This window comes from Saccopteryx bilineata, chromosome 1 (genome assembly GCF_036850765.1).
Source record: "Saccopteryx bilineata isolate mSacBil1 chromosome 1, mSacBil1_pri_phased_curated, whole genome shotgun sequence".
NCBI lineage: Eukaryota > Metazoa > Chordata > Mammalia > Chiroptera > Emballonuridae > Saccopteryx > Saccopteryx bilineata.
The window spans coordinates 342,491,171-342,503,556 of NC_089490.1; the positions used below are offsets into that span (position 1 = coordinate 342,491,171).

The following is a 12,386-nucleotide window of genomic DNA, read 5'->3' on the forward strand; positions in this document are numbered from 1 at the left end:
CCGCTGTGTTCTTAAGCCCCTCCCCTATCAGGCCATCCTCCACCAGCCACTGACCCTCACGCGGGTTTGCAGAGCTCCTGACTCCACAGCCCAGCCCCGGTCTTCTTGCAGGAAGGCCTGGCCCTGTCCTGCCTCTGGCTCCAGTGTTTCCAGCTGCATCTGGGTGCCAGGCTCCCCAGGAACCACCGCCCTCTTATTTTCAACCCCCAAGCCCCTATCTGAGACCTGTGAATATGGCATTTAAAGTTTTTAATGGTCGCGGCTAGTAGAGAAAGGCTGAGGCTATTCACCAGGCCCACATGCAGCAGAAGGTAACACTCCAAACCCAGGCTCTTGTGGCAGCCCTGAGGCCAGCAGAGCAACAGGGACAAGGCGTAGGAGGTGCCCAACCCAAGTCTGGGTCGCAAAGAGGAACCCCACCAGGAGCTTGCTTTAAATGTGGCAAGGAGGGTCACTGGTCCCGACAGTGTCCCTGCCCACGGCTGCCCACTAAGCCCTGCCCTAACTGCAAGCAGCCTGGTCACTGGTGGAGCGATTGCCCCTTTTGGGCAACAGGCTCATCCTCAGCACCTCTACGCAGAGGACAAGCCACCCAAATGGGAGGCCAAGCCAGCCAGATGGGCCCATCGTTAGAACTCCTCAACCTCATGGATGACTGACAGGGCCCGGACTCAGAGACTCCCATCACCCACACCAAGCCCTGGGTAATACTGCAGGTAGCGGGTATGTCCATCTCACTTCTGTGGACACGGGGACTACCTTCTCTGTTTTGCCATCACACTCTGGACCTCTAGTTCCCTCACAGGTCTCGGTTATGGGAGGGGATGGGACCCCTTCTTTTCTCCTTCGCACACCACTCCTGACATGCAATTTGGACAGAATCTCCTTTTTCACACCCCTTTAGATTCTTTCTTTCCTTGATCTAATAGGCTTCTTTCAACACTGAATTCCCAATTTTGCTCTCTTAGCCAAACCCCCCTCTTCTTGCCATCTACCTCCCCTTTCTGTCTTTACTCCGCCATCTTCTCAGGAAACATGTGGACCGGACCCTTCCTCCCATAGGGGGTCCAGATGAAGCACACCCAATGGTCCCCCTCCAGCCAGGAGACAGGGTTCTTCTGAGGGAGCTCCAGCCCGGCTCCCTACAGCCCAGGTGGACGGGACCCCATACGGGCCGCATCCACAAGGTTTCTTGAGTCACGGTCAAACAGATGCTCCTACACCCATATACACAACTCCCCACAGAGCCACCACCTGACCTCCACTCCCCATGACGCCCCTAACCAGCAGGAGGTAGCCAGACGAATAGCGGCACTCCTATCTAACATAAAAGGTCAGAATGTGAGGTCGGTTGGCAATGAGGGAAGGTCATGTGAGGAACCAGACCTGGGAACTTTGGCTGGAACTGCCCACACCCATGTGCGACAAAAGAAACTTCCCAGGAGCCCTTTGAAAAAAGAATGACTGTCAGCCAATGAAATTTCACCACATCATAACTCACCATCACCTACCGACCCTATAAATTACCCCCCACGCGGGAGAATCCACGCAACTTCTCTGGCCCAGAACCTGGTCCGAGAAGCACTCTACTAAATAAAGCTTTTGCTATTCCACACTTCGTGGCTATGCCCTTCTTTCTTCCTGGGGGGTGGGGAGAATACCTCATACCTATTCTTAGTAGCAGGATAAATTACTCCCCATTCCACATATTGTGCATACGCTAATGTAAGACCTTATCTTCTTAGGGGTCTGTGATTTCCAGAGTGAAGCACACTGTTTGTTTTGTGTATCTAACCACTGGCACTTAGGCTCCAACATTCATGCACTAACTGTGTGACCATTGTTCTAGGAACTCAGAGCAGGTAAATGTTTGAATTTGAATTCATATTATCAGTTGTACTACAGCTTTTACACCAATTTAGAGTTTATAAAACATTTTTATATTTATTGTCTCATTTGATCTTGAAAATCAACTCTGAGAGCTGCAAATGAGAAAATAAAGCCCGAGAAACCGTGCCTAGTGTGGAGTTACAGGGCAGTTAGTGACCGAATGGTGGTGGCTGAATATTTACTAAATTATAATGTCTCGATAGGGAGGGATAAAATTGTGGGCTTGTCCTTCTTGACTGAGAGTTTAGTCTCATGTCTTGAAACAAGAAGAGAAAGGGGCTTGTTTCTTGATAACTTACTGTTGGATGAGGGCTCTTTGCCATCGAAGGCCTTACCCCGTCTGTTGGGTGACAGTAGCATTCCTTAGAGTAGTCATGAGTTTGCTTGCCTCACCCAGATTCCATTCCTCCCTCCCAGAGTTTTCCCTGTTTCCGCCCAGCTCTTCAGTAACAATCCCCATCACTGGCTGTACTTTACTTTTTGGATAAAGGAGCACCCCTCCCTTCTCAGCCTTCCTCCTTAGGGCTTCGGATAGGAGCTGTTTAATTGCTGTTGACTGAAGAACAGGAGGTCAGCCCCTGCATACCAGGAATGCCAGTGGCTTTGTTAGCTGAGGAGGGCACTGCATTAGCACTGCCCTCTAAATCCCAGAGCAGGTGGAGGAAATCTAATTAGCATTTAGTAAGCCAAGGCCCCTGGGGAATTTCTGATAAGGAAAAGGTCAATGAAAAAGGAGAAGGGTCACTTTCTTTTCCTGGTGGCAGCTTTCTGAAATAGACTGGGAATCAAATGAGTTGGATTCCTTTTTTTTTTTTTTTTTTTTTTTAATTTAGAAAATTAACTTTAGCAGGGTGACATTGATCAATAAGAGTACATAGGTTTCAGGTGAACATTTCTAAAGATGAGTTGGATTCTAATCCTTGCAAGAATAGCTGGCAAGTCCCTTTACTTTTCTGAGGTTGCACTTCTCTTGTCTGTGTCTACTCCTTTGCTGAACTTCCTTTCCTGAGCAGGTGCGCATTTTGTAAGAGTGGAAGAGACCTCCAATCATCAAGTCACTATCACCTAGGAAGGTTTTCCCAGCATTCACATATCCAAATCTCACCTGTATCTAGCTATCTAAGTAGTCAGTAGATTTGTAGTAAAAATGTTAGTTTGGGGAAAGTTATCCAGGAAAGTTTGGCAATAGCCTTGGTTCATGTTCTTTTGTGTTTGGGAGAACTTAGCCACATACCGCAAACTGGAGGCCTAGCACAGTGTTTCCTTTGGACACAGCAGTTGCTCGGTAGTATGTCTGAAGGGGACTTTTCCTGGACTGACAAGAAGCTAGAAGTGGAATTCCAGTTGGGAAAAGCAATGGAGATACTGACCTTGAATAAATAGCCAGCCAGCTATTTCCGCAGCTAAATGTGTTTATTTGGGAAGAACAAAGAATTGCAGGTTAGGACATGTGGTCTAATGGTTAACCATATGCAAGTCCAAAGAAACAAAGAGGAGGAATGCTTTCTTATGGACCTGGGAAGGGCTGATGGAAATGAAGAGTCCATTGAAAGGAACAAAGTGTGAAGTATAGTGACTTTTGGTTGAGTCATGGCAGTCTCCCACTGGCTGAGCTGTTACTGGGTGTTGGGCAGATAAAATATATTGTGCTCACTTTGTTAAAGATGGCGCTGCCCACGTGGAAGCCGTCACCCAGGTGATATTAATGTGTGTTGGGGGCAGGCTGTGGGCAGGCAGGATCCTTGTAGCCTTGGGCTTGGTTTTAGGACTAAGCCTTCCCCACCCTTTTTGATGTGGGGTGGTACAATCCCATTATGTCTCAGATAAGTGACTTTGTATCAGAGACTTCCCTATTTTGTATATTGGATTAAAGATTTTGATTTCTACACTATAAAATGGAGGCAGAATGGAAGCTTGCTCTCTTAGTTCTTGAGATTAGCATTAGAGAGCAGAGAGCAGAGAAAGGCCACATGGAGGAGGCCAGGAGAAGCAGCCAAGATGACAGAATGCTGAAGGAAAAGCCAGTTTGTGCAGAGTTTGTTCAGGGAGAAGGAAGGAGATGGGGAACAGAGGTGAATAAGTCTGGTGAGCTAGAAACCTTTAATTCTAGGAAACTCGGATAAGTCAGTAGCTTTGTGAGCACTGAAAGAGTGGGTTTTGGAGCCCAGTGTATGTTTTTACTTGCCCCCCGGGTGCAAGCTAGGATTAAAGATGTTGGCCCATCAGTTTTTGGCTCCGTTGTTTCTTTACCGATTGTCTGAATCCAATGCGAACCTGCATGGGCCAAGCAGCTGTGACGGTGGCCATGGCTACTGGCTTTACACTGGGCAAGGAGAAATCTTTTCTTCCTCCTGCTGGGGTAGTAACGTAGTATCACTTCATGTCAGAGGTGCAAGGTACACTTCCTGTTGGGGTTAGTAGTATGTGCTGATTGACACACGCATGAGAGTTCTCTCTTCTGGCTTCCTACTAATTTTCACATTTCCCCCTTTTGATCAAAATCTTTGAAAGCAAGAGTTTGGTTTTTCTGGCTTCAGTGGTCTTTTCTCCCTGGATGCTGTTACTGGACAGGAGACCTGGCCGGCCCTTTGGGTCTGCCTAGGGTCGGCCTGTAATATGAGGTTCTTGACTTTGTATAGGAAAAATTTCACAGCAGGAGTCCAGCTAATTTTGAGTGTACCGATTATTAAAGCTGGTGACAGTGAAACAAGGAAGGGTTCAGAATAGAAAAAACAATAGGAGAGCCTAGGTGGGGCTGCTTTGGCTCACTGAGAAGTCAGAGGAAAGGGGGCCTTAACACAGGTTCAGGGGGTTAGCTGCTGCTGCCCATTGCTCCCCTGGTTGAAAGTCTTGTAAGTCTCATAGGGATCCTTAGTGTTTAGGAAATACATGCCTGATGGGGAGTAGTAGAGGGAAACGGGGAAGAGAAGGGCATGGCACACTCCCCAGAAGGGTGAGCATTGGATCTTTTGTGTTGCAGGGTTTTAAAGACTGGGAGTTTAGGGGAGGATTTAGTGTTTACATTACTTAGCCCCAGGGAAGGGGGGTCATTAGTCATTGTAGCTGGTGTTGGCATGCCACCTGGTGTACAGAGATAAAATACAACTGAGGCCTTGATCTTATCTCTAGGGAGGTGACATTCTGCATCTGGCTGCTGGGCCAGTCTGGTCAGCTGTTTTTCTCAGTTTTTCATTCTGTTTGCCAAGGAATTTTCCTATCTTCTTGCTCTCCTGCCTCACTGGGAAGAACCTCTCCAGGTTGTCATGGCCCATATTGGAGGGAAAATGCTGCACAGATTGGAAACCTATTGTGGTCACATGTGAGTAACAAGGACAGGTAAGAAGGGAGATGTCTTGGGCATTGCTTATGTGTATCTTAGAATAGTGATTAGGACAAAGATACACTCAGAACTTAAATATTTAAACAAGTGTTTTGGGAAGATACAATGCAGAAATAAACATGAAGGAATTAAATAGTATAATTATTTAAAAAACTGGTACAAAAATGTCTTATCGGTAATACGACCTATAGGCTAAAAATTCAGAGACAATGAATTTGGATAAAAATCCAGTGTCAGCTAATAATCTGGATGAAAGAGAGACTTCTGTGCAGTATAAACCTTCTAATTGGCCTGGTTCGGACATCTTGAGAAAACTGTCTCATCAAGTGGTGTCTGCTTCAATTTCAGAAAGTCTTCACCTTTGGGTCACCAGACAGAGTAAAGGACCAGTCAGGATTGGTTGCTTTCTTTAGATGTGTCCCATGACTCCAGAAGTTCATTCCCTGGAGTTTGGCAGCTCAAAGGTTAGTTAGCAGGATTGATAGGGGGCTTTACCAGTGAATTTAAAGACTGTCTTTCTGGAAGTGTCTTTCTTACTAGACAAAATTTTCAGATTGCAAAGTGTGTTGCTTAAAGTCTTCATCTTTGACAATATTGAGGTATAACTACTTTTATAAGCTGCAGATTATAAGAGACAGGGTCCATGTGCCCAGGACACTCTGTGACTATTTCAAAGAATGAGAGTTTAGGGTATCAAAGGGAGTAGAGTTCAGATTTAGAAGAACCAACAGCACTGCTTATGGCTGTGATATTTGAAGGGTCTGCAGATTTTGCCAGTTGCATCTTAATAATGCCATTAGTGTGTTCAACTAAACCTAAGAATTAAGGGTGGCAAGTACAGTTTAAATGTTATAAAACCAGTCAAACAGCATAGACTTGTCAAAGTACCTGACCAGTAAAATGGGTTCTCCAGTCACTGTGGAGTTTGAGAGGTTCTGCCACAAACCAGCGGGGCTAGTAATTGTCCAGATCCTGAGTGAGAATGGTGCAGAATGGAGAAATAAACTCAGAAAAAGGATGGGGTCTGGTTGCAATGCCTTTAGCTTGCAAGAAAGAGTCTCCACCCCCAAATCACTTTATTTATAGGGCAGAGTAAAGTCATTGGCAAATTAAAGAGATCTTTAAAACAAAGTCACATTTCCAAGGCAACCCAAGAATTTTCCCAAGTGCAGAAAACCCTCCACCGGACATAACAGCTTAACTTCACAAAACAAAAAATAAAAAGAAAACTGCCTCCAGTCTATCCAAGGGACATGGGGGATAGGACAGTAGAAACAGTCCAGCATCACAGCTAACATAGAGGTGTGGGGAAAACTTAGCCTTCAGCAACTTAAGCAAGTGAGGTGGGGGGATGGGCAGCAAGGATCTTGTCAGCTTACTGCCGGTCCCCCACACCTCTGTCCCCCAAAAATCTAAACCGCAAGGACCCTGTCAGCTTGGAGTTTCCAACAGGGTTCCCTTGGTAAAGATACTGTTTTCTAAAGAAATGTTTAGCCATTGAAGAGGCAGTAGCCTGTCTACAGGCTTTTCCAAAGGGAAAGCGGAACTCCAGTGAAAAAACATGTAGATCATGACTAGAACATACTTATATCCATGAGGCAGGGGAAACTGTGTGAAATCCATTTCCCAAACCTAAAGTAGCCCATTAGGGAATTTAAAGTGTCTGGGAGTAGTGGGGACGGCCTTTCGGAAGGTACTTTTATCCCCACCAATATTGATTCATGGATGCTATCATTTTTCAGGGGACCAATAATTGAATGCATATACAGTAGTCTGGAGTGGAAATTATTATACAACCAGAGGACTGAGTTGTTATTTGGGCCAACCAGAGCTTTCTCTTTTTATCAAACCAACAATTGTTGGATTTCCAATCTTGTTTTTCCTTTTATGAAGCCAACATTGTTGGGCTCCTCTAGCCAGTTCTTTAAAGTTATTATTTGGGGAAATATCTTTGAACCAGGCTGAAGGTTGGTCCTTTAAAGGCACCATTTCTTGTGGGAGTGTGTAAGGCCAGGGGCCGCCACCACTGTGGCCATTCACATGCAGGTTCCCGTTGAATTCAGGCAGATGGTAAAGAAACAGTGGAGCCAGAGGATGGTGGGCCATTCCTTTATACAGGTCTCGTACTGGCCGACAAGAAACACACACAGGGCGCACACAGCCACTGACACATCCAATTCCACAACCCGGAGAATCTTCTCTGGTTCCTCCTAAAATCAAAGGCCTCACCAGTCCCAAAGCCCCTCACCTCTGGTTCCCCATCTGCCAACATGGCTTCTTACTCAGCAAAACTGGCTTCTCTCTCCTTCCCTGCCATTTTGGCTTCTCTCTTCCCTTCTCCTTCTCCTCTGCACAAACTGCCTTCTCCTTCAGCACTCATTAGCAAAACAATGGCCCTTCCCAAGCAGGAAGGTAATTTGCAATTTCACAGACCATATACTTGGCACTGCCCAGTGCCATTTTTAACAATAAAAGTGAGCGAACTCAAAAATCATACTTTACGAACTCATTTGCCCAACAGTGTCAGCAGGTGATTTCCTTTAGCTTCAAGAAAATCAACTTTAGAATGCCCTGGGATCTTAGTAAGAGCTGGAGCAGCAGGTGAAAGTCCAGCATCCAGCAATTCCTTAGCATACTGGCCATTTTTCATTTTATTTCTGCTAGAAGTAAGGAAGTCACTTTGCTTCCACAACATTCCAAAAACATGAGCTACTTGGATAGCATATCTACTATCTATATAAACGTTGGCAGTTTTGCCCTTGGCTAGGGTGCAGGCCTGTGTGAGTGCATATAGTTTGGCTTGTTGGGCCATAGTAGCTAAAGGCAAAGGTGCTGCATCAGGTACATCAAAGGGTATTGGTGTTACATATCCTACACAGTATTTGCCATTGTTACCTTTGAAGTAACAACCATTGTTACTCAAGGAGTTTCCTGCAGAGATAGATGGTGAGGGTCAGGAGGTGAACCATCAGTGTTAAGTAGTCATGAGGGGCTTCATCAGTAACTGAGGAGAGAAGAGTATCAGGGTTAAAGTTACTACAGTGTGAACAAGTTATGTGAGGAGCAGTTAACAAAAGGATTTCAAAGAGGACATACAGATGGCCAATAGACACAGTGAGATGTCACCTCACACCTGTCAGAATGGCTGTCATTAAATCAACAAACAACAGCCTGACCAGGCGGTGGCGCAGTGGATAGAGCTTTGGACTGGGATGTGGAAGGACCCAGGTTCGAGACCCCAAGGTCGCCAGCTTGAGTGTGGGTTCATCTGGCTTGAGCAAAAAGCTCACCAGCTTGGACCCAAGGTCGCTGGCTCCAGCAAGGGGTTACTCAGTCTGCTGAAGGCCCACGGTCAAGGCACATATGAGAAAGCAATCAATGAACAACTAAGAAGTCGCAACGAAAAACTAATGTGGATGCTTCTCATCTCTCCGTTCCTGTCTGTCTATCCCTATCTATCCCTCTCTCTGACTCTCTCTCTCTGTGTCTCTGTAAAAACAAACAAACAAAAAACAATTGGGGAGGATGTGGAGAAAAGGAAACCTTCATACACTGTCGGTGGGAATGCAGACTGGTGCAGCCACTGTGGAAAACAGTATGGAGTTTCCTTAAAAAACTGAAAATGGAACTGGCTTTTGATCCAGCGATTCCATTTCTGGGAATATATCCAAAGAAACCCGAAACACTGACTGGTGTTTACCAGGGGGAAAGGGGAGTGAGGGGAAGTAGAAGAGAGTAAAGAGGGGATAAATCAAAATGGAAGTAGACTTGACTTGGGGTGGGGAACACACAACACAATATGTAGATGATGTATTATAGAATTGTACACCTGAAACCTATATAATTTTAATAACCAGTCACCCCATAAATTCAATTAAAAAGAAAAAGGCAAATAATAAAAATAACAAAAAAGAGTTAAATAGAAATCTGTTTTTATTTTATTTTGTAATAGAGAGAGAGAGAGACAGAGAGAGGAACAGATAGGGACAGACAAGAAGGGAGAGAGATGAGAAGCATCAATTCTTCGTTGTGGCACCTTAGTTGTTCATTGATTACTTTCTCATATGTACCTTGACCGGAGGGCTACAGCAGAGTGAGTGGCCCCCTTGCTCAAGCCAGCGACCTTGGGCTGCAAGCCAGCAGTGTTGGGGCTCAAGCCAGCGACCTTGGGGTTCAAGCCAGAGACCCCCACACTCAAGCTGGTGAGCCTGCGCTCAAGCCGATGACCTTGAGGTTTTGAACCTGGGTCCTCTGCATCCCAGTCTGACACTCTATCCACTGCACCAGTGTCTGGTCAGGCAAGAGCTGTTATTTTTAATGAGCCCTACATGTGCACTGGTTATGCAAAAAACTAAATTTCCATTTAAAGAAAAAGTACTTCATAGGAGGTAAAGCAACTCTGAAAAATGTTCATCCTGAGGAGAATTCAGGAGGGCTTCTACTTGGAATACAAAGATGATTAAAAGGATCCCACAGCATTCTCCTCAGTGGCTTTAATCAATGGCTTTAAGACAAGGGATATCACCATGCCATGAGGTTCAGTTGCCGGCTATAGGTATTAACATTATGGTGGATGATGCCCCCCTGTTCTGGGTGAGTACCCCAAGAACATGCTCTTCCTGTTCATATTTAAATAGAAAAGAGGATTTGGTGATTGAGATGCCCAAGAGCATATAGGTTCATTAAATTCTCTTTGAAGGTTATATCATCTTGTTGTTTCCATAAAATCCAGTGTGTGTGTGTGTGTGTGGGGGGGGATTGTTATAAAACCTTCAGAGGTTTGGCCATAAGGGAGAGATTTAGGATCCTATTTCAGCAATAACAAACTACCCTGGGAAAATCTCAGAGTTTTGGGTTTGGGGAAACTTAGGAAACCATAAAGTCTATGTGAATCTAGGTGCAGTCCTTTTTCTGATACCAGATTCCCTAAATATAGAACTTGGATTTGGGCAAACTGCATTTTTCCTTGGCAACTTTATGTCTCTTAAAGGCTGAAAGCTTCAAGTGGATTCTGTCTTCCTGTGAGGAGACCTGGGAAGAAGAGCAAAGTAGCATGTCACCCACATATTGAAACAAAGTAGAACCCCCTAAGGAACTTTGTATCACCTGTATTATTAGCCTTCAGGATTTGTGAAAAATAAGGACTCTCAGTAAAACCCTGAGGCATTACTCTTCACATGAATTTTTTTCCTTCCCAAGTGAAGGCACAAAACAAAACAAAACTGAAATGCCAGAGGATGCACTACAGAAATCAATTCTAGTAAAGAATTCGCTTTCAGTTGGGATAGATTCTAGTAGGGTATGAGGGTTAGGAACAACAGGGTGTCAGAAGATACCAGTACTGCTTATTGCTCGGAGGCCCTGGACAAACAAACCTCCCCCGGCTCTTGGGTTTTCTCCTAGTAAAATAGTACAACAGGGACTAGTGCATGGGATAATGAGGCTCTGAGTCTTGTAGTCTTCAGGCTTTGTATTTTGAAGTATACAGACTTTCCACTTTGAAGGGCTTCTTATGTGGTATTGATTGATTCTGGGAAGGAGTTTTGAGGGATTTGAATATGATAGGACATGCACTGTGGATTCTGCCAGTATTATCTGGAGATTTTGCCCATAAACAGGAGGGTAGCTTTTCCAGTAGGAATAAATGATCAGGGCTCTGGGATTTAGCTATAATGTCATTAGAAACGGACTAAGTGTCGACGGATCATTCATTTCACCTGATTGGCTATTTTTATGGATAGTGTCAGATTCTAGAATTATTTTCCCCTTTTGGAAGAAAGAAATTCCAGCATGATCCTTTTCTAAGAAATCTTGACCTCATCAATGAGTAGGGGATGGAACAACTAAGGAGAAAGGGGTGACTCTCCCTCTCAAAGGCCTAAACAAAAAGGGATTTGCTAAATTGACCAGATCTATAGTGGACATGGTCTCCCATTCCATCCTGGTCTTTTTAACTAAAAGAGAAAGGACTTAGTTCAGCCCATCAATAATTATGTTAAAAAAATAATAATTATGTTAAGAGCTGCCCAAGTGGAATCAACATCTGAAGGAAGACTAGAGTTTTCTTTGAAAACAGTCTGAAATGAATATGATAGTCATGAACAGGTTTGTCATATTTTTATGAGCAAGCCTGAAAATTTTTTTTCCCAAACAGAAGGCTTTGGGAAAGCCCTTGGAGTTGCTACATGAAGTTGCTTAGTGATTGCATGAGCCTGATCATATCACAGGTAAGCAGATTGATTGACCTCCCACTTGTAATTTTAGAGACCTTTCAGGATTTCCCCAGTCAGCAGTTTCCATCCAGTCGTGAGCCCGGCCTTCACCAACAAGCACATGAGCTAGCTCGGTGGTAGTCAGTCTGGTCCCTACTGCCCACTAGTGGGCGTTCCAGCTTTCATGGTGGGTGGTAGCGGAGCAACCAAAGTATAAATAAAAAGATAGATTTAACTATAAGTTGTTTTATAAAGATTTATTCTGCCAAACTTAGCAAAAATCCGACATAAAGTACTTGGTAGTTATTATTATATGCTTTAACTTGCTATAACTCTGCTTTATAAATTTTATAAAGTAAAGTTACTTCCCTACTTTATAAATCACCATTACTGTGGAACTGATGGGCGGTTAGAAAATTTGACTACTAACAGAGATAACAAAAGTGGGCGGTAGGTATAAAAAGGTTTACTATCCCTGAGCTAGCTGATAGGAGTCAGAGAAACCAGGTTGGTGAGTTTGAATGACTGTATTAAATTCCTCAACAAATCTGTAGGGAACCTTAGTTTCTTTGGGGAAATCTTTGCGCAGGGGCCATGCTAATCTTCTCTGTATCGTTCCAATTTTAGTATATGTGCTGCCGAAGCGAGCACTGGGGAAATCTTTGACTATGGTTTGCAGTTCAGTCTTAGTCCAGGGACTACAAGAAATTAGGAGTTTAGTCTTTTGAATCTTCAGGCGGCTTAATTGGAAAGGGACAGGCTCTGATAGGTTCAGAGAAGAAGGAAGTGGACAGAGGTTCAGAGAAGAAGGAAGTGATGTCAGAGGGGGGGGAGCCCAAGACCAAGGAGCTGGGGGAAAGGAGCTTGAGGTGTCAAGAGCCATTTTTTTCTTTAATCATTTGTTTACCTCAGTTCATCTTAAATTTTTATTTTGCCGAGAGGCA

At 44.5% G+C, this 12,386-nt stretch overlaps 1 protein-coding gene and 1 non-coding gene across 2 annotated transcripts in view; one reads left to right on the plus strand and one right to left on the minus strand.

Annotated features, from left to right (window-relative positions):
• The window catches only part of GAB2 (GRB2 associated binding protein 2), a 207,456-nt gene that overhangs the window by 48,275 nt on the left and 146,795 nt on the right, over positions 1-12,386 (plus strand). The window lies entirely within an intron of this gene.
• On the minus strand, positions 11,987-12,093 carry LOC136321643 (U6 spliceosomal RNA). The gene has a single exon (XR_010728788.1). It is a non-coding gene; the product is annotated as a U6 spliceosomal RNA (small nuclear RNA).